Source organism: Choloepus didactylus, chromosome 22, assembly GCF_015220235.1.
Source record: "Choloepus didactylus isolate mChoDid1 chromosome 22, mChoDid1.pri, whole genome shotgun sequence".
Classification (NCBI taxonomy): domain Eukaryota; kingdom Metazoa; phylum Chordata; class Mammalia; order Pilosa; family Megalonychidae; genus Choloepus; species Choloepus didactylus.
This window is the reverse complement of record NC_051328.1, coordinates 33,505,901-33,531,518: the sequence shown is the minus strand read 5'-3', so window position 1 is coordinate 33,531,518 and position 25,618 is coordinate 33,505,901. Positions and strand designations below refer to the sequence as shown.

Genomic DNA, 25,618 nt, shown 5'->3' with positions numbered 1-25,618 from the left:
GGAGAATGGATTGTAGGGAGTGCTCTGAGGATTACATGAGAGAAGGGTATGGCTACACAGAACCCAGTGCTTGGTGAAATGTCTTTAGTGATCCACAAGCTTAGTGAAATCTAAATGCACATGAAATATTTCTCAATAATAATAATAATAATAATAATAATAATAATAATAATAAAAGAATGGTATTAGATCTAGCCTAAGTATTTTTCCTGAAGCCTCAGAATTTTAAATATTTTTGCTGATTCATTCAGTCCACAAATATTCATTCAATGTCACTTATAGGCCGGATGCCATGGTTTAAGAAAAAATAAAAAAAGAGACAGCATGTCTGCCTTTGAGGAATTCAATCTGGGGCTGATGGAGCAGGGGTTTGCTTATTTAAAAACCAAAGCCTTCTCTCATTTGGATAAAAACTTGACAGAGCCATTAAAATGTTTGTATTCTAATTGCTTTTCTGGGACTTTATCTTAAGGACAAATTATGGGGAAAAAAACTTACCAACAACAAAAGATACTCAATCACAGCAATGTTTTTAGTGACACAAAAATGAAGCAACTTGTATGTCACAGAATAATGGAATGGTTAAGTAAACAATGGCTCTCACATTTATCTACTAAATGGAAATGTTGAGTAGCTTTTGAAGCGCTAATTATAAAGAATATCTAGCAGGCTTAAATGCTTTTGTAATACTGTTAAGTGAAAAAACTCAGATACACATTTCTATTTTTATTTACAGCTTTATAAAAATGGATATCCTAAAATAACTAGAAAGGGATATGGTTAAGTACATTAGGTAGGGGAAATGGGTGCTTTTTAACTTTCCTTTACAAATATTATTGGTAACATGCTATCAAATCAGTATTTATTATAAGTTAAATGCATCTTTAAAATTAGCAGTCTTTGAATAACCTGACATTGGTTAGAATCATCCTGTTTTATAGACTGATAGTGTCACATGGTTGTTGAATTTCTGGGCCCTAATACACAATCTACAATTATAGATTCCTTCTATTTCTCCGGTGAACATTGCTTTTCAAAGTGCTGTTTCACTTTCGGTCATGACACAGCTACTGCTTACTGAGAATCTTTATATACTGTGACAGCTTCTAAATTGGCTCCTGGTGATGCCTGCCTCCTGGTTCACATGCCCCAGTGTAACCCCCATCCCTTGAGTGTGGCATGGGCCTAGAGACTTGCTTTTAATGAAAAGACTATGGCAATGCAGATGGGATATCACTTTGGAGGTGAGGTTACAGGAGATCATGACACTGGCTTGCAGTCTCTCTCTTCCTCTCTGAGGCTTCTCGCTTTCTCAATCTGAGGAACAAAGTGGACGTGTGCTGAGCCCCCCACCCGGGGAGAGGCCCTCATGACGAGGAACTGGGGCCACAACTGCCAAGAGGATTTGGGAAGGGACCCGTCTGCAGGTGGGCCCTCGGCTGAGACCACAGCCTCAGCCGACACTGTGACTGCACCTTGTGAGAGAACAGGACCAAAGGACCCGGCTATGCTGGGCCTGGACCCTGACCTGCAGGAACCACAAGATAATCAATGGAGTTTTAAGCCACTAGGTTTTGGGGTAATTTGTTATGCAGCAATAGAGATCTAATACATACAAATTCTTACAAATCCTCACAACTACCTCGAAAGTTAAAAATTATACTCATTTTACAGAAAAGTGCCCTAAGGTTCAATTTATCCAAGTGTTACCTGGCTGTTAGCAACAGAATTGTACTTCAAATGCAGGTCTGTCAGATTTCAGAACCGATACTCTCTCCCAGGGCTGCCCAGACTGCTGCTTCGTTTGTTTTTCAAAGGCAGAGAAAGGTGGTAGATAATCTCTCAGTAATAGCAGCCCTGGCTTCCCAGAATTCAGTTGTTTATTATCTTGGCAAGTCATCAAGCACCTGGAAACTCCTTGGAGAGTTGAAAATTTTTGAGCTGCTTCTCCTATTAGACAGAGCCCAGACAAACTGCAATGCTTTCTCACAAGTTAAAGCTGATCGTGATGCTAGAAAAAAGGCCCCTGCAGGGCTGGCTCTAATCTGCATACTTCCTTAGACATTACCCTCTAAAATGAGCTGATTCCTTGAAGTTCCTTCTTGGAGGATTGGATTTAAAACACTGAAGAAAGGGTTAGGAGTGTTTCTAGGAGACCATTTAAACCGTCTGATTCCAAGTCATGCTGTTTGAATTTCTTTCATCCTCTTAGGCTACCCTTCTGATGACAACTTAGAAGGAAAGAAACTGCTGTTTTCTGATCAACTCTTTATAAGGCACTGCGCAAGGCATTTTGTGCATGTGACTTCATTTAATCTGCATGCCAAGCCTTTGAGGTAGGTATTGATATGTCATTTTCACAGATGAAAAATCAAAAGAATCTGTTCCTGATCATCACCTGAAGGTGGTGGGAACCACATGGGAGCAGCTTCCTTCCTCTTTCCAGGACTTGGGACAACAGCGAGGACAGGGCTGTGCTCTCTCAACCTCCAAACTGCCCCCAAACCACACCATGACAGGGTCAAGGCTGCAGAAAGAGACTTTGTTCCCAAGTTACCAGTTTGTAAACTGAAGTACCCCAGGGGGTGAGTCTTCTGCTTAAACCTTTCCCTTTGTCTTCAGGAGAAAGGTTTGGAGCTGCAGTGTTCAGCACAGTAGCCACTGGCCACAGATGGCAATTGAGCCCTTAAACTGTGTCTGGTCCAGACTGAGAATTGCTATAAGTGTGAAATACATGCCAGATTCAAAGACTTAACACAATAAAAAGAAGGTAAAATATCTCATTAATAATTTTTGATATCGATTCAATGTTGAGATAACACAATATATTGGGTTAAAACACTAAACCCCCCCCCCTTTTTTTAACTTTTTTGAACATGGCTACCAGAAAAAAATGTAAAGCTTTGCATGAGTCTCACATAACTCTACCAGCATCCACTGGAGCAGTGGTGTGTACTCTCACTGTGCTCCCCAGTTCTGTGCCTCTCTAGAGACGGTATCCGTTCCTGGAGGGCCCTGATTCCTGCAGCTGCCTTGGACTTGTCTTGCAACTGTCAACTTAGATGTGAACTCCTCTAAGAAGCTGCTCTATACGCCCCACTTTTACCCCACCCCCACCCTGGTCTAGGCCAAGTGGGCTCCTTGACACCTTGGCTGACCAGTAACATAACCCTTACCCCAGGCTTGTAACTTACTTATCAGCCTCTCCTAAAAGACTGCAAGTCTCCAGACCAGTGCTGTCCAATAGAAATAAAATGCGAACCACCAAGGTAATAAAAATTGTTCTAATGGCTATAATAAAAGATGTGAAAACAAACTTGTAAAATTTTCACAATACATTTTATTTAACCAAGTATATAAAAATATTATCATTTCAATAGATATAGAATGATAATGTATTTATGAGATACTTTACCTTCCTTTTTTGTACTAAGTCTTTGAAATCTGGTTTATATTGTACACTTACAGCACCCCTCAATTCAGATTAGCTACCCTTCAAGGTCTCGGGAGCTGTGCATGACCACATTGGAGAGGGCAGCTCGAGATGGGCTGGACAATGACCTCTACCTAAAAGCCCCAGTGCAAAGTAGTGTCTGGCACATGACTAACATTGTCATGAATGAATGAATGAGCAAACAAACGAATAAGTGGCTATGTGGAAAGAGTGGGGTGCCACATGGCTGGGACATACCCAGAGGTTTCCATTCCTTCTTTCCCACATTCCAGAGCCCCTGGCTTGGGCAGCTGTCTCTTGGTGGCCTGCTTAGTGCTCTCTGGGAGGCCCAGTGGAGTCTGTTCACAATCAAGGCCAGGGTCTCCCACACCCAGTCTGAGATGCCACCGCCAGCTGCCTGGCTGGCCAGATCTGGTCTCGGCAGCTGGATTTTCCAGGGCTGGGTATTCTGGATGTACTCAGGCCATCTCCCCAGGAGCCAGCTTCCCATCTAGCCAGTGGGAGGAAACTGAGTTGTGTCATTTGAACACCTCAAGAGGCCAAGATCCTGAGCAGAAAGCTATCGGGGCATTTTCTGATATTTCTTGTCCCTGGAAGGCTACCTCAATATCATCCCAAGAGCATAGTGGCAGGAGGCAGTGGGAATATCATTGGGCTTGAAGTCAGGGGAGCTGAGTCCCAGCTTGGGTACAGTCATCCAGCAAGTCGCTTAATCTCTGTGCCTCAGCTTCCTTCTGTGTTACATGATGATACCTGTACTCTTCATTCATTCCGTCCATCAGTCAACAGTGCCAAAGCCCTGTGCCAGGAGCTGGGTATAAAGTGATGGGCAAAACAGATATGCTTATTCTGTTCTGAGGGAATCACAATTTAGCCTATTAAATAGGCTAATCATAACAAAATAATTTCACAGTTTAAACATTGTGCTATGAAGACAGAGAGGGAGCCCATCCTGGCCTGTGGGACAGGGAAGGTCTTAGGGTTGAATTGGGTTCCCCCCAAATGACATGCTGAAGTCCTAACCCCAGGCCTGTGAAGGTGACCTGATTTGGAAACAGGGTCTTTGAAGACTGGATCAGTTAAGATGAAGCCAAACTGGAGTAGGTGGGCCCTAATCCAATTTGACTGTTGTCCTTATAAGTAAAGCAAATTCAGACATGGACAGACAGAGGGGAGTGCCACGGGACAACAGAGGCAGACACTGAGGTGCTACAGCTGCGAGCCAAGGAACACCACGAAAGGAAGCAGGAAGGGGCAAGGAAGGATCCCGCCCTATGGCTTCAGAGGGAGCAGGGCCCTGCTGACCCCTTGATTCCAGGCTTCTGGCCTCCATAACTGTGCGACATTAACTCTCTGTCGTTTCCAGCCTCCCAGTTTGTGATACTTTGTTGTGAGATCCGAAGGAAACTGAGTCAGAAGCCTTCCCAGGAAAGGCCACCACTGAGTTGAGCCTTGAAGGGGGCAAAGTTGAAGGATGAATCCATAAGCAGGAGCATAGGATGTTCTGGGAAGAAGGAATGACCTGCCAACAGTGAGAAGGGGCCAGGTACATTCAAAAACACATCAGATAAAACACAGGGGACAACAGGGAGACTAGCAAGTGAACTCCAGGATGAGTGCACAGATGGCTTCAAGCTGCATGCCAATACTTCTTCTGGGGTCTGTGTCCTGCAGGTAACAGAGGAGTGGGGTAGGGCCAAATCCGGAAGTGTGGTGTGACAGGGAAGTCAGCGCCTTTCTCAGAAGGCACTTTGCACAGTCTGAACGATGTAATAGGTTAGACTGTGATTTGCTCACACAAAAAAAACAACCGTTGTAGTTAATCAGAGTAGCTAATATTGATTACAGTACTTACTCTATAGCAGGCACACCATGAAGTAGGCAAAATTAATTGACCCCATTTTTCAGATGGGGAGACTGAGGCTCAAAAAGTGTTGAGTGCTTGTCCAGTTTTTCCAGCTAGAAAGTGGCAGAACCAGCAGGTGAATCCAGTGGCATGCCCAAGGGCCTGCTGTGCATGTAACCACTAGACTCTCCGTCTTGCCTGCCTGCCCAAGTCCCACAGTCCTCCCCCCCACCTCCACATTGGCACCATTTAGAAGAAAAGAAAGAGGGCAGGATAGCATGACTGAGTTGCAAAAGGCTAAATGTTTATCTTCTCCAACCTCCTCCTTTTGCAGAAAGCCTGATGTTCCAAAGTTGTTGCAGAATTGGCTAAGAAGCTAGGTCTCCTGTCTCCTGGGCTGTCACTCCTCTTGATTCATCACCCTGCCTCCCTCTGGTACCTTAGCTACTTCCCAAACTACACATGATCTTGAAGCTTCTTCCCACTGAGCCACATTCATGAGGAGGTCCAGGAAGGTCCAAGAAAAATCTCTTGCTTTGGGTTGAAGTTCTCTACCTAAATTTCCCAGCTGCCACTTTCTTCTGCTAATCTAAGGCAGCTTGTGTGTGTGCACATGTGTGTGTGCACATGTGTGTGTGTGTGTGTGTCTTCTCCCATGCTCTTCCCCTCTCCTGCCTCCACCGGCTTCCAGGGATATCATTAGTTCCCTGCTCAGCCAGGCCCTGGGTCCGTATCCTGACTGTGTGACATGGTGCTGCAAAGTACTGGGCAATCCTGCCCTGGGAGGCCTTCCAGGGACATCAGAGTCAGGAGAAAGAGCTCACTGGACCGGACACCAGCTCTGTTGCTGGACTCTGAGGGAGTCACTTCACCTTTCTGGGCCTCAGAACCATCTTCTTCAATCCTTCCTTTTACAGAAGGAGACTTCTAGAATGATGGGGTTGGAAGATTTTCCTACAACTGCTTCCCTCCTGTTCTCCCCCAGCTCTATTCCCCAAAGGGTCCATGCATGGAAAGGACTGACTTCATTGCCTCATACCATTATCATTTATTATATGGCTGCAGTAGAGACATTTTGCTAAAACTTCACATACGCATTCCTGGGAAACCTCAAGCTCTGCAAAATTGTGCCCTAAAAGTCACGGGTTTATGGAACAACAGAATTGGAGCAGATTGCTCAAAATCTATGGAACTCTGTAGCCAGAGAACACTGAGGAAAACATTAACAATCCTAATCAAAGTACAGCACAGTTAAATCTCCATGGCACTGCACAAAGCATCACAGTCAGCCCGATCTCTGCAGCCTGAAACCCTGAGGCCCAGGCTTCCTCCTTCGAGGAAGGAGGACATTCATTTCAGAGAGTCTGTTTCATCGAAATAAAATAAATCTGAAGCAGGTGAAGGCTTCCTCACCAATCCATTGTTTTAATAGAGGGGAAAATGTCTTTTCATCTTATTCCATGGAATTTATAACTTGGCTGTAGCTTAACTTTATTGAAAATCATGGCAGTTCTTGAAGCCAATAAATCAGCCACTATTTGCACTAAGGAAAGCCCTTGCATAGACTTTCAGGTTTGCTCTTAAAAGTCTTCATGTATTGCTAAGACTTTCTCCTTAATTGTGAGAGAGGCTGCCCCTGATTGCTTCAAACTATCACTGTGCTGGGAAAAAATCACCCAGAAGCAAACAGGACTTCCCTTGACTCCTCCATCCCCCCCCAATTTACCAACTGCCCATGATTCCTGCCGAGAGCGCCAGGCTGCACCCGTGAAGCTATGGGGCACCTGGCAAACTTGGGGCCCTTCATCTGTTGAACTGGGTAGCTTCAGTTCAAATCCAGACTCCTCCATTCTCTAACCCTGGGCAGTTTATCCAATCTTTATGTCACTCTCTTTCAAAGTGGAGGCAAGGTTTGTACCCCCATCATAGGATCGCCAAATGCTTAACTGCCTGTTAAGCATTTGGCACAGTTACTGGCATGGAATAAATGGTCACTAAGTGCTCCCTTTCTGTCTCCTGGGGACCAGACACCTTTTTGTTCTCCACTGGGAGCTTCTTTGAGAGAAACCTGAGAGCACAGCGCCCTCTACTGGATTTCTGAAAGATGTCCACGTTTTCCACCCCCATCCACAATATCCCATTTAATTCTCACAACTGACTCGGTGAGGGAGTTTTCCCCACCCTCCAGGGCAGGGAGCCAAGGCTCACAGAATTGATGAATACTGCCCAAGGCCATCTAACAAGAGGTGGAACCAAACTTGGCTCTGACTCCAAAGTCTCCTATGAGACCTGGGCGCCATTCGAGGGCCCTACCCCTGCCCTCCTCTGGCTGCACCCCTACCTAGGGGCCAAGAATTCTGTGGGGCCAAAGTCCAGACCACCTAAATCTGAATAACCCCCACCCCAGCCCCAAAGCCCCAGACTATGTTCTGACTTTCTGGGCTTCCAGAATTCTCTGCTAAAAGATCCTGGGGGCAAGAAGAAAAAGGGTCTGACCATGTCCTGGGAGCCTCTATTTGTACTCTTGCCCAGGACCCTAGGGTGGGCCTGGCCATGGGACACAGTGATTATACGGTGTGACTGGCAGGACCTGATGACTGAATGCGGAGGCTGAGGGCAGAAGAAATTGAAGATGACTCACAGGTGACAGGGAGGACTATGATGCTATTAAGTGAACAGGGAAGTCAGAATGGGGCACCTAGGGAGATATCTGTAACAATACAATGATAAAATGATGAAAATAACCATAATCTATTTCCGGGTAACATTTCCATCATCTTCTTTGGGCCTCATTTTGGAACAAGAAACCTTAGGCTCCGAGGTGTTAAGTGTTTTGTCTAAGGTTACAGAGGTGTTAAGTACAGGAACTAGGAGTAGGGTCAGAAGATGTGGGTCTAAGCTCAGTGCTTTCCCCACCCCCATACCTTGTTTCCTCACCAAGGGGAAGAGACTGAGTTCAAGTTTGAGATCCTGGCTGGAGATCCAGGGGGAAATGGCAAGAAACACCTGTGCCTGAGGCTTAGGAGACAGGATAGGGTTGAAGTGACCAATCTGGGATCATCCTAAATCCAGTGAATAAATGTGGTATCATGTGGGCCATGGGTGTGTGTGAGCCCCTAGTAATTACGTCCACAATGAAAGGAGGGTAACCTTAGAGAACACTGGTTTCTTCTCCCATCTCCATCCCCAAAATGTAGACTGGAGACTGGAACAGGCCCAGGAACCTGGGAGCCAGGAGCAGGGCAAGGCACGGGCAGAACCTAGATTACAGTGGACCAAGGAGAATCCCCTTTCGTGGACATCCCGGAACTCCTGCTTCCTACTCCATCTGCTTCTCTGTTAACAGACTTCTCTGTTAGCCAACAAAGGCTCTTATTTCCCAAGCTCATCTTCTTTGGGAACTGCTCCAGCTATTTCCTTCCAGACTAAAGACAGGCCACAGCATAGAGGTTGTAGCATCTAATTGAGACTCTTAGAATGATTTATTTAAAAACTATGTCAATCTATGTAGCTAGCCTCATTGATGCAGAGTTCCTGATTTGTTTAGTTAGCCCCAGTGGACATCAACCCATTAGAACTGATCTTGTGCCACTGGATCCTGCTTTCAATGCAGTCCATTGGCATTCAAGTCTTGGAGCATGACCTATGGGGAAAATTGAATTGGCTCACTTCATGTAAGCAGAGGAGCAGTAGTTATGAATTATAACTCATATCATTATTCCTGTGTGCACTGGATCTAGGTGAAGCAGGATTTCTGGAAGCTTCTTTCAGAGCTGAGGAGGACGCATGGGGTTGCAACCTTGGTTTGCTGGTTATTCTTGTGGGGTTGCTCCCAACGGCCATTCTTTGGTTTTCTCTGTTGCTGTGGACTGTGACTACTGAGATCCCTTACCCTGTGGCTTCCAGTTGAATTTGGCCAATAAGGGAGCCTGGCAGGAGCTTGGAGGGTAGGAGGAGGGAGAGTCACAGGTTTTCCTCCTCCATTCCTGCCTTGACCAAGATCTCTGGCAGTAGCTATGTCCCTTCACAACTGTGGCTCCTGCTGGGCCCCAGCTTTCCCTGGGCTCTGGGAATGCTTTTTCCTCCCCTTTGTCCTTCAGGTCCATAGCTGGTAGTTCTTTCCCACTTTTCCTGGTTTCTGGGTGCCTCAACATCTCTGTTGATTCCCTTAACCATGAAGCACCTCATTAAATACTCTCTTCATTAAAAAAATTTCTTCAAAACCCCAGCTAAGCGTGCTGCTTGTTTCCTGACAGGATGCTCACCGATACGCCTGGCCACAACTTTTTTTTTTTTAATTCAATGAATGTATTGAACATGTATAAATGTTAAGCCCTATGGAGACAATGGTAAACACCAACAAGATCCCCTGCCCTTATGGAGCTTTCAGTCTTCTGGAAGACAAAGACTTAATAAAAAATTGACTCAGTTAAACATAAAAGTGTCACTTGATAATTGCTGTGATGATGTTATGAGAATGTGGATAGGAGATTTGACTTATCTGGAATATCAGAAAGGGTTTGCCTGAGGAAGTGACAATTGAGCTGGGATTTAAAGGATGAGTAAGATTTAACCAGGACAAGAGGGGAGAGGCCCATTCCAAGCAGAGGGTGTGGGAAGTGGGAGGAGAGACTGAAAAAAGGCCAATGGGTAGGGAGACAACAGAACACAAGGGTACATGGGGCAAGATGCTGGGAAGGTAGGTCAGGGCCTTTGGTACTATATTCCAAAGAGTTTCCAAGGATGCAGATGACTCCACTAGATCATACAAATCTAGAATATCCTTACATTTCCAGTCATCTTCCATCTGAATGGTCAGTTCCTTCGCACTCAGGTAGTAAGAGCTAACGATGCTTAATCTTTGTTTGGGGTCTCATTTAACACTTCATAATACTCAATTTCCTTTTAAATGGTATGAAAGGCACCAAGTCATTAGGGTACAAATGACACTAGTTAATAACCAAAGCACTTTGCTTGTGCTATGAAGAGTAATAAGCATAGCCATCTAAAATAGGAAAAAAAATAAAGATGGATTATTCCACGGATCACTGTGCCTATTAGATAATAAATTAAAATCTTTAAAAAAAAGAAGAAATGAGTAATGCTATAATTAAGAAGCTGATCGACCAAAGTCATCTGTGGAATATTACTCATATTAACAATGTCCATCATTGGGAGAAACTGATGATTGTTTAAAATTCAGTGTGTGTTAAAAAAAAAAAACACTCATTTATAAGCAGGCTTGGAATTTGGAGTTTCTGTGTTCTACCAAGTATCTTTAGGAGCCTAAAGTGAGAGCTCTAAGATTTTGATCCAGATGGAAGAGTGACTGGAAAAGTACAATGTCAGGGACCATGAATTGACCTGATGGGAAGGCAGGGAAGAGAATCAAACATTCAACTCCCTTTTGGACCAGTCATCATATGGTGTCTTTGTAAGAATGCACAGCATGGACCAGGCTGAGGCAGGAGAGGCAGCCCAGGTGTAAAATTTAGGGAAGCACTCATTCTCAGTTCAGCTCTTGCATGATCCTGAGAGTGTCTCTTTATACTCTGCACCCTAGCCACCTCTCTTGTCTCATCCTAGTCCTGGCCCTGTAAAGATGGCTGTTTCTAGAGAAGGGAAATAGTAAGGTAGCTAGTATAAGAGAAGTATCTGTTTGGCCACAGGACAGCCAATGGCAATACTCCAAGAGGATTTTCTTCTAGGAGTTGTGGTAGACAGTATAATGACATTCCCCCCACCCCCACCACCCAGGAAGTCCACATCCTAATCCCTAGAATTAAGTTAAGAATCTTGAGATAGGGAGATCATCCTAGATTATCCAGGTGGGTCCAATGTAATCACAGGGGTTCTTATATAGTGAAAGAAGGATACAGGAGAGTCTGGTCAGAGTCAGATTCAGAGAAAGATTTGAAGATACTATGCTGCTGGCTTTGAATATAGAGGAAAGGGTGACAAGCCGAAGAATGCAGTCATCCTCTAGACAATGGAAGAAGCAAGAAAATGGATGTCCCCCTGCAGCTGCCAGAGCGAACACAGTTCTGTTGACATCTTGATTTTAGCTCTGTAAGATTTATTTTGGACTTCTGACCTCCAGAAGAATAAAATAATAAATTTGTGCCACTTAGTTTGTGGTGATTGTTACAGCAGCTCTAGGAAACTAATATAGGGACCACTGGTTTAGAAGAGGTAAGGAACATTCTGAGAGTCAGGAAGAAAGGAAAGCAAGAAGCAAGACAGTGTAACCTGAATGAAGTAACTAGACCTTCGAGCTGGGCACTTGTATGACACCTTGGATGACACTAAATCTCTTGATTACATATGCATCATGGTCATAAAAGGTTCAAATGAATGAAACACTGAACCACAAACTAAAGTGTTCTGCAGAAATTTGTCTAATCCATAATCAAGCCGAAAATACACTCTTTTCGACTGTATTTTGAACTAAGGCAAAAGAAAAAAAATCTAGTGAATTGCTTTCAGTGTTTGTTTTGTATCATTTAACAGTGTTCTACACTGTTGGATTTGGATGGTTGAATGGAACTGAAGTAGACCCTCAACGGATGTTTGTGTCAGCATGTGAGTGGGGCCTACTACTTGGAAGGGAAGGTAGATAACAAAGATTCATAAGATGATTGATGTCCTGGAGATACTCAGTATCTCAGAAAGATCTGCAGGAAAACATCTGTTGTACAGTTTGTAAGAGAGCTGTCTGAAGTGTGATGGAGCACAGAAGAAGCAATTTGTTTGGGTTGGAAGAAGAGTGAACACCTGGGGACATTACTGAGAGCAAGTAAATTTTAGTCTGAGACTTGAAAGTTGAGAAGTTTGTCACTCAGGCAAATGGAAGGACATATAACTAACCTAAGGAAACATTACTTCACTCAGAGAATGAGTCCTTGATTCATAATAATTTGAAAATCCTTGTGAATTGATTAAGATCCTCAAGTCTGCTGAAGATGAGTTAAATAATGACTGAGCTGCTGCATGTGTTGGGAATAAAGAAGGACTCTGAAATTCCACATGACAGTGGTAGAACTTATAAAATATACTTCTAACTGGTTCCTTCTTTGAATCTTTTAGCAAAATCCTTAAACCAGGGAGAGATACTCGGCATTTCTGTTTGGAGGACTCCTGTTCCTTATTATGATGTAACATCTCGCTTCCAGATAAAACTGGTTGTATTTATTTACAGATTGAAAACTATACCATTCCATGATGCCTGAAGTTTTTCACCTGGAATTGTCAAATGTGAGAATTTATGGAAAAGGATTAGAACTATGAGGAGTCCAAAGATCCTTTGAAACTTTGAAAAGTTCTCAAGTGGAGTGCCATCTTTTCAAAAACATGACAACTATACCAACTGACATTTTGGAAAGAGTAATTTAGAAGACAGAGATGACCCTTCCTTAGGCTTGCTGAGAAAGGTCTTGTTTACAAGGAGTTGGGGCATTTTTATTGCAAAGGGAATTGAGATACATTGACGACATCATCTAGAGAAGTGTTATGTGGCCAGTGAAGGCACAGTCCACGACTGGGATAAGTTGTCTGGAAACTGTGGAATAGTACAAAGTATGGGATGAAAAGAAGAGTAATCCTATTTTTGTAAGAGGTATTTACAATCAAAGTGCTCCAGTAGAAAGCTGGTTCTCTACCACTTTGACTCTAGGGGTATTGCTATTGGAGGAAGGGTCTAGAAAGAGGAAGGATGGGAAGGGGCTAGAGCTTCTGGACCTAGATCCAAAGTGATACGAGAGTCACCACCTGCCCATAGGTTTTATTATAAGATAAGACTCTCAAGGAAATAGCTGAATCTAAAATCCCAGTAAATTTAAAGGGACAAGGCAGAGGTGATGAATCCATGGGGTAGTGGAGGATGGTTTCATCATCACAGCAGCTGACATATGATGAGTTTATTGTCACTCGGCCAAGCACTCGATATACATGATCTCATTTCATTACATCGACCCTGTGAGGTAAGCAGGATTTTGTCAGGCTGTCAGTTGAGGGTATATAAAAATATTCTCCCTTTTCTTCTTGAGTCCCTCTTGCTCTTAGAGGAGAGCTGAGAAGAATCTGAGGTTTTGTGAGGTTAAGTGGCTTGCCCAAGGTTAAATGGTGGAATATGGAGAAGCCAGTTTCAAACCTAGCCCTGTATAACTCTAGGGCCCAATGCACTGTTGCCAGGTATGAGGCAGTCAGATGGAAACAGAGAAGACTGAAGGAGTGGGAGAGATGAGGGAAGGCTATGGGATACTGAGGGCACTGCACTGTCAGACCAGTACTGCGTTCTCTCCTCTGTCCTTTTATAAGCACTGGTGCCATTGACTCCTACTCCATTCTCTCTTGGAGGGTTTCTCAACTTCAGCACTAAGGACATTTTGGACTAGATAATTCTTTGTAATGGGGGCTGTCCTGTATATTGTTGGATGCTTAGCAGCATCTGGGACCCTACCCACTAGATACCAGTAGCTTTCCTTAAATGTGACAACCAAAAATGTCTACAGACATTGCCAGATGTTCCGTGGGGGACAAAATCTCCTCCATTTGAGAACCACTGTGTTATAAGAACATAATCCCCATCTCTAGCCCTCCTATTTGTCTATGGACCCTCAAGGGTAGGCACCTGCCTCAACTCAGTACCCACATAACACCTAAGACAGGGACTTGCTCTCAGGCAGTCTGGCTCTGCTATATCACGGGACTAGAAAGAGTGTCCAGTACGTGGCAGGTGCTCAATAACAGAACAGGATATGGTCTGTGTCCTCAAAACATTCACTGGTTAGATTCATTTTTCTCAAAGCACAGACTGAAGTTTGCCTGAATCAAAATTATGTGGCATTGCTTTTAAACAGCATGATGTGTTGGCCTCAGCTTTAGACCTATTTGATGAGACTCTGTGGAAGCACTCCACTCTGGGTGGTTCTGGGGCTCTGAAGTTTTGCCTTGAGTTTAGTGCTTCATTTAACAAATATTGCCTGCCCACCATGATTCACCATGCTTGACTTGAAGAACGAGAAAGACAAGGTCCTTGCCCTCTGCTTGGCTGATTAAGATGGCTCCTAAAAGGCTAGAGAGCTGATTTTCTGCTTTTTAATATCTGGAGAGGACCCAGTTCAACACTCGACTCAGGCATGGGCTTAAATTATTCCATGTTGGAAAGCAGCAGAGAGCCACAGCCACAACCCCTTCCATTATTCCATGGCAATTGAGAAGGAGTCAGATCTCAGCTTTGATTCTGCATGAGCATCAAATACTTGACCTCTGCTTACTGCATTAAGGAACCTTCAGGATATTGTTTTATTGTAATTACACCCGCTCACTGTTTCTATACGATCCCTCAGAAAATGCAGCAGAGGAGTTTCATCAGTTTATGGTATAGGGGATGGTTTGTGGTGGTGGGGTCATATGGGGTGTGTGTGCATAAGTTAGAATCATCAGGTTACTCAGGCAACCCACACCCATGGTGTAATGAACCAGATCTTACTGAGATGGAGCAGAAAAATCAGAAGCAGAGTTGCATGCTGGAGGTGCAGCCAGTGGACCTGTTTCGTTTCAAGGAAAGAAACAGTAGGATCTTGTGTGAACCAATGGCTAGCAGGGATGCACATCTTTTCTCCAGGCCACCAGAAATGGAACATGATTTTTAATTGTAGAAGGCATGTCCCCTGCTGCAGCCAATCATTTGGGAGGTCTGTGCTTTTATCTCCTTGTGCCTACTGTCTCCGCCCTCCATCACTGCCTAATTCAAGCTCTCATTATTTCTCTCCAGGACTATTTTCCTAGCCTCATATTTGGTCTCGGAGGATCCAGTTTTTCCAGGCTACAATCTACCCCCCATTCTACTGCCAGAATAATGATTACTGACAGGCTTACTCTTATGTCTCTCATATCCCAAAAGCTTGGGGACTGCACTGTATATTATTCATTAATGATGATGATGATGATGACAAAAACGACAGTAGTGATGATGACCACTTAGCAAATGATCTGGGCACATCCTAAGTGTTTTTCATGGAATATTTCATTTTCTCCTCATAATAATCTTATGAGAGATGTACCATAATACTCATTTTTTATACAAGTAGAAAACAGAGAGGATAATCAACTTGCCTAAGGTCACACAAATAGAGGCAGAATAACAGGGATTTCGATCTAGTCAGTTCATGAAATATTTACAGATGAAGTGATATTATACCTAGGATTTGCCTTAACATACTCAAGGGAAAAACTGGCCAAGTGTTACTCATGGGAAAAACTGGGTGGTAGGTACCTAGTTGAGGTATGTGTGGCAGTGTTCTATTATATCTATTTTTGTGTATTTTTGGAATTTTCCATAATTAAATGCTTGTAAAATGTGAACTTTGAGCTTTCTTCCAAAAACAACAACTGTAACAACAATAATTCCAGAGCCCAAATGCTGAACCATTATAACATCTTGCTAGGAACCCAGCATGTGTTTGATGATGATGTTGCAAATGAAGGGTTGAGTTCCTTGGATGTCTGGTGTTGGAGAAATTCATGGTATTTTCCTCATCTCCCTAGATGGGAGAATGCCCCTCTTAACCAAATAACCCATCCTTTTGGGGGTAATAACTTCCATGCACCAAAACCTACCATGTGCCAGGCAGTGTGCAGACAGAGATGAACACACACAGCCCCTGCCTTCCGAAGCCAGAGGCTAGCATGGGGAGGAGACCATGGAAATAGTTGATTACAATAGAGCACAGGAAGGACTGTATTCCAGACCTGAAAGAAGAGGTGTGCGAGCCCAGGGGAGGAAATGACTCAGTTTAGAGCCACATTGCGCTAGGTTTCTAAGGGTGGGAAGGCATTTTCCGGGAAGAGAAATGCATGCCCTGAGGCAAACTCAGACCACCGAAAGGGTTCAGATGGCTCATTCAGGACCTGAGAGTCAGGGAGGGTGGCATCAAGTGCCCAGGAGGAAGGCCAGAGGCCAGGCTGGAGCTGAGAGTGATGGGAATTGTTTGCTGAGCTCTGGCAGTTGGACTTCATTCTGTGGGTGATGAGGAGCTGGGAGCGTTCTTCACTTGGTTCCGAGGTGTGTCTCAGGAACATATCACTGACAGTGGTATTGGCTGGTGGGACATGGGTGAGGGCAAACTGGGAGAACACTGAGAAGTGGGAATAAGGAATGCAGGTGAGGCAGCACCGAGGAGATTTGAAAGTGGGATATCGAGGTGCGCTGTTAAATCCCTCCTGATCTTTAAGTTCATTTTAGGCTGTTTGGAAGCCAAATAATTCCCCCAAAATTGGAAAGATTCTTTAAAATGACCAATGTTTTGAAAAATTCTTTACCAAGGAGAGATGAGATCTGAGGTAATTTGATTTATAGTCATCCATTTTAATTAGAACTGGAAACAGATGGCCTTGCTAGCCAGGAACCTTCCTTATGTTCCCTCTGTCAGTGTCTGTGTGACACTAAAGTCTAATTTTTAATTATCTTTGCCTATTTGCCGAGGCATGGAGAGGAAACAGAGGGCTAACCTTTTCTTTCCTGCATCTTTCCTGCTTGCCTGTCAGCTGAGTTTTTTCCTCTAAGCTCCAAGGAATACCTATTAGCCTTGAAATGGTGTTGCCATGACAACAAGACAAAAAACAGGCTCAATATAGGGAAAAAAGTCAAGAGGACGAGCGAGGCAGTTGTCTTCCAGAGACTTGCCATCCCTGCTCTGAGGCCCACTGCCTCAGCTGTCTGAGTGAGGAGGGGGAGGCCAGGGTCAAACACTCACGTTCCAAACTGGGGGTCACTAGGTGGCAAAAGTAGACTGACCTCTGGAGTCACTGAGGAGCGGGTGGTAGATCTGGGATGCTCCCATAGCAGGGGAAGAGTTAGGCAGGGGTTGGGCAAGGCGTGTGTGTGGCAATTCAGCCACGCTAATAAGAAACTGAAGTTCTATCCACACCAATCCATGTAGTAAATATTTGCAAAGTCTTTAAAGATCTTTAAAAAACCTTACAAAGTGTTTAAAATTCTCTGACCTAGTAATTCTATTTCTGAGAATATATCCCAGGTAAATAATCCTATACCTGGAATTAAAAAAAAAAGAAGCTTTATATCCAAAATGTTTGTTGCAGCTATAACAATATAAAATGAGATGGGAACAATGGGACACAGAAAACATCCAGGAACAGGGGATTTGTTGAGTAAGCTCTGAAATACCCTCTCATTAGAATATTATATAGCCCTAGGAAACCAAAATGCTTATCCATGTGTATAAGAGGAAAAGAAGCAATCCACAATTTTTTTTACACAGCGTGATGATTATTTCTAAAAAAAGCATCAAACCCTAAAACAAAATAAAACAAAAACAAAAGCAAGTCCTTATGTGCACAAAATGAAAATACTGGAAGAGAAATATACCAAACCATTCTCAGTCATTATTGTTAGGTAATGGGACTATAGGTGTTTTCTTTCTTTCCTTAATTTTTTTTCTTTCTTTGAAGGGGTATATTTTTTAAATGTCTCTATTGAGCACGTGTTACTTTTCTTATAGGAAAAAGAAAATAGCCGTTTAAAAAATACACTCTACAATCTGGAATCGACCACATTGCCAGGTGAATGAATTGATGGTCTTGCCAACTACAGATCCCACAAGTCGCCTTACTGCATTTTTTTTTTTTTTTTTGCAGGGGTGGGGGTGGGGGGTGTGTTCTTTTATGTGCCAGCACATTTTCAGGCATTGTGGGAACTATAAAGCCAAATGATATGGAGTCTTTGCCCTCACAGATTTGATAGGTTAGGAATGTAAGTTTCTGGATGGTTCCATGATTGAACACTCTGAATAGACTTTGAAGATAAACTGAAGATGAACCACACAGCAGACAGGCCTGTCTACACTGCTGACTCTATAATTAGCCTCATCATTCCTAATTACTTGGGATTCCAGGCAGAGTTTAAAGAAATTATCCCATGGATGAAGAAAGCTCGAGAGAGTGTTTAGTTTACCTCTGCATGTGTGCAGATGGGGTTATGAGAAACCTGCCCCTGTGAAGGGCCCATCTGTTTGGGTTGTTTTCCTTTCCCACTGCTCATCAGTCTGTAGAGTCTCAACACAAAGAATAAGCAGGTACACATGCCTTTCAGTCATCCACAATTGTTTAAGAAACTGAAATACATCTAGAATAATAATGTTGATGAGAAGAGCTAACATTATGTTTGCACAGACTACTGGAGGCAACGTGACGGTCACAGTAACAATGACAATGAATGGCCATGTTTCTTGAGCACATACAACATGCCGTCAATCCATTAATAACCACAATAACCAGCTAACTGGTTTACAGCATCAACAACCTTATCCTTCATAACCCTGTACAAGGCAGGTGAATTATTTCTATTTTACAGACAAGGAAACTGAGGATCACAGAACTTTAGTAATTTGCTCAAGGTTACACAGCTGGAGAAGTGGAAAAGCTAGGATTCAAAGATGGGAGCCAGGGTACTTGAAATCTATTCTGTCCTGCCCCCTCCACCCCCCTACCCTCACTATCGTTTGGCCATTTAGTGCTTCTGACAAGGCTGAGAAGTGTGGGGCATCATTGCAATTTTTAAAGATGATGAAACTGACAATAAGAGAGGTTTGATAACCTTCCCAACATCACAGAGCTAGAAGGTGGCACAGCTGGGATCTAAACCCAGCTAGGGTCTGTATGATTCCAAAGCCTGTTTCCTTCCTTCTCCTCCAACATGGTTGTCCTGTCATCCAAGTATGTCAAAGAGTGTTGCATATTTTATTCCTGACATATAACGCTACCCAGTACAAAGCAGGTGCTCAAAAATATTGTTGAAAGGATGAGTAAGGGACATTAAATGCTGAGAAGCTCTAAACAAGACAGTGAAAGTGTTCAAGGTGCTTTCCCCCTACCCCCGAACAAAATGGCCAACCAACCAAAAAGAAAAAGAAGAAGAAATAAAAAAAAACAAGAAAGAAAAAAGAAATGGAGAAATTTCTCTGACGACTAGTGGAGTGTTTGTACCAGGGTGTCCATCCATATCTTATCTCTGCAGAGGTAAAAATAAGTATTTCATCCTCTGAGTGACGGGTTTTGCTCTTCCAGAAACAAGGGGCTGGCTCCTATGGGCTGCTTTGCTGGCAGGCATTTTTGAATGTCACCTGGAAGGCAATGACCAGGAAAAAGTGTTCCCTTAGGGCAGCAGCACGTCTCACACTAGGCACCAGTGACATTTGGGCCAAATAATTCTTTGTGGTGGGAGCTGTCCCGTGTATTGTAGGATGCTGAGCACCATCTCTGACCTCTACCTACTAAATTCTGGTAGTATTCCCTCAGTTGTGACAAAACAAAAATGCCTCCAGACTGTCCCCTGGAGGGCAGACTTGCTCCTGGTTGGGAACCCGGCCTCAGAGGCAGACATGAGAAGGCGGAGGTCGGAGCAGAAGCCAGGGCTGCCGGCAGCCCTCAGCTAAGCAGCTGGGGACAGAGCGCCTTCGGTACATCAAGCTTCCCTTTAAACACTGCTCGTCTGCCCTGGTTCTGCAGCCATGGGAGGTAAATAGAGATGGGTAATAGAGCTCTAATAGATGCCAATTGCTCTGTGAGATCCCCGTGCTCTGCTCTGTGCTCCTAGAAACATTGCTGCCTAGGAAATGTACGATGGCTGTGAGTCCAAACTACCGCACCACACTGCCTGCGCACGTGGGTGACCCAGGGGCCACCCTTGATCCTCCCAAGTTATCTGTGGGGAGAAAAGTCACTGACTGACAAAGGGGAGAGGGCTGTGAGCGCATGACTCCTGTTCCCCGCAAAAGCATTATCTTTCCTTCAAAGACTTCCCGTAATTGTCGTTGCCATTAGCCCTCCGACCTGCGGGGGCTCTGCTCCCCTTCACTATCTGGTCTGAGCAGGGAGTTGTAATTTCTTATTTAACTATTTAACTTATTTAACTAACTGAGAATGGGTTGTAACATGTAAACTAAAGACTCAGAGAGAACTTATTTTGATAATTTATTCATCTCCTGACTAAAACCACAACCTCAGCTATTAGTCTTACGACAACCCTGCAGTGGTCAAGAAAACAGAATGTGCATGAGGAAAAAAGCAGTGAGGGGTTGAGTGATTTGCCTGGCATCCTTTCAGTTTTTTCATCTGAAAAGGGGTAAAGGAGCTATCTGACTCCCAGGTACAAATGTTTAAAAGTCCCTGGTTTGTATATAATTCATGGATTGACTTTAGGATCCAATAAGAACTGGCTTGTTGCTTCCCCTGTGGGGTTCTAGCACCTTAATCTCCCAGCCTCCAGAACTGAGAGCCACAGAGACCTTTCTAGAAATGACTGCATTTTGGGGAGGCTCAGACAAGCAGCCAGGGGTGCAGCCACGTGCCGTAGTGTTGGATATCAGACTAGCCAGAGAGCCTCCTCTGACCACATGCACATGCTCCATGCAGCCTCGAGACAGTCCTTACTCCTGAGAGCTCACCTCTGAGACAGAGTGCCTGGGAGAAGGATCCAGAAATGGCAACCCAATCAACATTAATCCAGCCACCCAATGAACATCTGCAGAGGTAAATAATGCCTCCTCCCTGTCCTCAATAGCTCAATGTCCAGTAGGATCAGCACACTTTCAGTGCAGAGTCTTGGGATTACTGAGGGGAGATGAAGTAAATGCCATTACAATTCCTAGAAGACAGTCCCTAACTCTACCTGGGGAGTGTGAACTTTTATTACAATCCCCAAGAGCAATGCTACTCCTTCTCAGAATGGGAATCCAAGGGATCACTCCAGTATTCCAGCAGAATAAACACAGCTTCCAGAGTGGCTCAGCCCAATAAGTCCTGGGTGTAGCTTTGCTAGTGGGAGGCCTGGAGCCATCTCCCTGTTAAACCCTATCTCCATGAGGTCAAGTGGCTCCCTGACTGGCCTTCTGCCCTGTTCCTTGACACGGAAGATGAAGCCTGAATTTGGTATACTGAGCCCTGGGGCAGAGCTAGTTTAGTGGTGACATGGTAGACTCTGGAATGCCAATCCCAGCCTCATCACCTCCTAGCTAGGTGACCTTCAACAGGTCTCAGATAAGGCCCTACTGGAGGAGAGTAAGCCATCACTCCAACATGACTGGTGTCCTTATAAAAAGGGAATAAGAAACACAGAGAGGGGAATAACATTTGAAGACATAGGTGGAGACTACAGTGATGCTGTCACAAGCCAAGGAGGACCTGGGCCTTTCAGAAGCTGGAAAAGGCAAGGAAAGATTCCTTCCCTAAAGTTATTCGAAGACAGCACAGCCCTGCCCACACCTCCATTTGGATGTCTAACCTCCAAAAATGTGAGAGAAAAAATTTCTGTTGTTTGAAGTCACCAAATTTGTTATAGCCGCCCTGGAGAACTAATACAGGGGTAAAGCCACCAGCACAGAGGAAGGCACATATACTAGTTGCTCAGCAAATAATTGTCCTCTCCTCCTTTTTAGCCTTTTGGAGCAGAATACTCAATGTTGTGGCCAGGGTGAAAGTGAGCTTTAATAGCAAGAAGATAACTGGGGCTTTCAAGGGGCTGAACACAGACCTTCTGAAAGACCTTGTAGTTCAGTTTTCATTCCATTTTTTTCCTCTTGAATGCTAATGCTACATGGCTGGGTTTGGAGCAGGTGTGTATCATGAGAGAAGTAAGACAAGATGGGCAGAGCTTCAAATGCCAGAAAAAGCATCTCAGGCCTTGAGTGGTACAAGATAGGGAAGCTACACCTCTTCAGCTGGGGAGCATCCAAAGGGGATGATGCCCTGAGTGGGGTGATGCCCACCCCAGTGCTGGAGTGGAAGGTCTGTGTTGACTTAGACCTGGGTTCAAACTTCAACTCCACTACTTACTAGCAGTATGGCCTTGGACATGCCATATAACTTCTTGGCTCCAAAGTTACTTATCTGTAAATCAGTGATAATCATAATCAGTAACTACAGCTTTTGGAGCTTGCATTGTCCAAACCCCAATAAAAGTGGTGGCTGAATTCAATAATGTCCTACTGGCTTCCAAGAGCTGATTTTTATGCATCTCTTCCCAGTTCTGAGTTCACTGATGTCATGTTGGTGGTTTGAAATCAGCCATGGTGGGAATATTTACATCATGGGCATTGGCAACTGCTACAAATCAGCACATAACATCACACCACTGCTTGTATCTACATCTGTTTGGGTGAGCAAGATGAATGGGAGCATGAGATCCCAAAGGCAGAGAGTGACTGTTAATGCAACTAAGCTGCCTCCAGGCCTCTCGCCCCAGAGGGCCCTGTAAGCACACCCCATAAGAGCCTGGCTCTCATCTTCCAACTGTGTGTGACTTTTGCTTCATCCAGGTACCTCTTTGTACTATATGTGACTAATATATTTAAAACAAAACTCGGAACTACTCCCAGATATGGAAAAATCAGTATTATTTGCCATAAGATGCTAAAAACTAGTAAGTAAAATGAAAAGAAGACAATTTTATTACATTCTAGCTTGATACTGCAGCCTGCCTGAAACTTTGAGCCCAAGACCTACTTCCTTTTTGTTAAAAAGGGAGAAGAGCAAGTGTCCAAGACCCATTAAAGCAGAATAGCACCTCAGTGAGACTTTCCACTTGACACAAAGAGAAGGATTGAGAAAGGAAAGGAAATAACTTTCTCAACTAAATAATCTGATGGGATGCTATTCCACATCCCCACTCGAAGTCATCCCATGTGAGAGTGGAGCTCTATGGGAAACCAACAATAGATGATACTGGAAGATTTGCAGATAGTGAGAAAAATCACTGTTATGATTAACTAATTAAGCATGGATGTATCATTGAGCTAAATGCAAAATTCATGTTAACTTTTAAGCTAAAATAAAGTAGTGTTTTGGACCTGCCTGTACTGCCTCATGAGAATAAACTGCTAAATTTGCAGGAATTTAGCAAGCCAGCTGACAGCACATCAGTAGCTTGAAATCAACCATGGTGGGAATCTTTACACCATGAAAATCAGCAAATGCTACCAATCAGAGCTCCCCTCACCACTGGAGACTGGTTGTTAAAACATGTACTAGCACACCACTGATTAAAGCTTGCCATGTCATTTTGAGTTTGTTTAAGCTTCTTTATGCCCTAGCTAGCCTTAGACTTCTGGGAGTGTCTATTCCCTTCCCCTGCCTTGGAGAATTTGTGTGGAAATACTTGAGATGCACCCAATGACTTCCTTTAGTCCGATGATCTCATTTCCATTATTGTATCTTAAAGAAGAGTGATGGAAACCACTGCTGAGAAATTTGCTCTAATTGATTATTGTATAAAAAGTGCACTGACAATCCTTCTCTCCAACCCACACTCTTTAATGAGCTATTTTGGTGCCAGCTCTGCTAAATGTTGAAATTTATAATCTTGGAAACTCATCAGTTTCCAAGAATGTAATGACTATTAGGAAAAAACAAGATATAAGATAATAAATTGAGTGCAGGAAATTTTCACCCTTTTTATCCTCTCAAGTCCCTACCGTCTGTTTTACTCCAAGCCTTTCTGTGCTTTTCACCCAGAATCTCAAATCCTTTAACCAAAGGAAGCAAGAGAGGGGCCACACCCAGCTTATCCAATGTGGGGGACAGGGTGGGGTTTGGAGTTAGGTTTCTTTGTGGCTGGATCTGGTACAAAGGTGTGGTTAGTGGCTTGATGGTCAATATTTAACAACAGGCTCTCCAGGGGAAAATACCTGATTTGCAACACTTACTGATTTCCATGGTGCAAATCCTCTCATCATGACTAGTTTTCACGTGAACGTCCCTGAATGCATTTTGTAAGAGAGGCACAGAGTTTCCAGCACACCATTGATGGTTCCAACATTTCAGAAAATGGTAAGTGCTCAGTTCTAGAGAGAAGTGCAGACAGGTGCTTTCCCAAAGTTGGCTTAGAGAAGTGGTGACAAATTCCAGCCAGCACAAGAAGGGTTACTCCACTCTTGTGTGTGGAGCCCATAGGATCCAAAGCCTTTTAGTGGGAAGCAGAGAGCAGCAGTGGGAAGCCCAGAATGGAGCAGTCCTGGTGGATGCAAGTGGGAAAGGTCTGAAACGTCATTCCAGAAGTGGGGAAAGGATCCAGGGACACACCTGGGCCAATTCACCCCTTCTCTCTCATCTGCATACTACTGTTCCTCCTTTATCTTCCCCTATTTTTTTTTAGTAGCACCTATCACCTTCTAACATCAAGTAATAATGATTTGCTTATTCATTCTGTTTATTTTTTATTATTAGCCTCCTAACCTGCCCACCCCACATCGTAGAATATAAGCTCTAGTACACAGGGATTTGGTTTTTGTCAGTTTTGATTATGGGTATATCCCAAGTGTCTAAAACAGAGCCGGGCAGGCAGATGGATTCCAATAAATATTTGTTGAATCGGGATCCATTAGGCGAGGGAGAGAAAAACAACACAGGAATTACAGTTCTCAACTTGTACTGTGTAGTCGGTTCACTAGGAGCCAAAAATTTCCAACAATCTCTCATTCATTAGGTCCAAAGAGAGGTTCAGGAATTGGCCCCAGTTCACAATTTCAGAAATCTAGTCTCAACAGTCAGAGGGTGTAATCGACAGTGACTGGCACTCTTAGGAGGAAGAGTTCTGTCCTTTATTCTCTTAGAGTGACTCTTAGGTGGTGGCAGGAAGCCAAGTGGACCTGGTAGAGTGCCAGGGTCTGGGAGACATGAGCAAGCTGTGGTCTTCTCTTTGGTGGGCTCAGACCCACTTTTGTTATTGGACACCAGCATCAAATGGACGTGATGGTGAAACAACTGACCATCCTACCTTTTCAGAGCAATGCTGTTACCTTTTTATTTTCAGAATTGCACACTTTTCCAAATCCTAAACTCTCAATGACTTAGCACCTTCTCTTAAAAGATGACAGTCCTATTTCAAGTATCTGGGCAAGCTCACTTAGGGAATTTCCAGCTCTCTTTAAACCACTGGTAAATAGCCTCTTTGAATCCTCACATCATTGGGGCAGCCCAGTTAGTTTAAGGCTCAGCTTGTCTCCTCCCTTTGTGTAACTCTAGGGATCCAATTCTCATTGGCAAAGAAAGTCCTTCTGGTGTCGGAACTTGGCCCTTTTTCTTTCTTTGAGGCTTTTACATGAAGGTGGGAGGCAGGTGGAATGTAGCAGTAAGGGTGGTTGACATGGGAATTGAGAAGTTCCAGGCTCCTGGAACTAAACTCAGGAATCCAAGGTAAATCATGGAGCCACCCCGAGCCTCAGTTTCTTCAGCTCTACAACAGAGATATCTGCTGCCCCAGGGGGTTTCAGTGAGGAGGAAATACAGTGACAGAAATACCAGTG

General features: G+C 43.9%; 1 protein-coding gene across 1 annotated transcript in view; it reads right to left on the bottom strand.

Moving 5' to 3' along the window:
* VAT1L (vesicle amine transport 1 like) overlaps positions 1–25,618 on the bottom strand; it is a 172,623-nt gene that overhangs the window by 8,359 nt on the left and 138,646 nt on the right. The gene's annotated exons all lie outside the window — the stretch shown is intronic.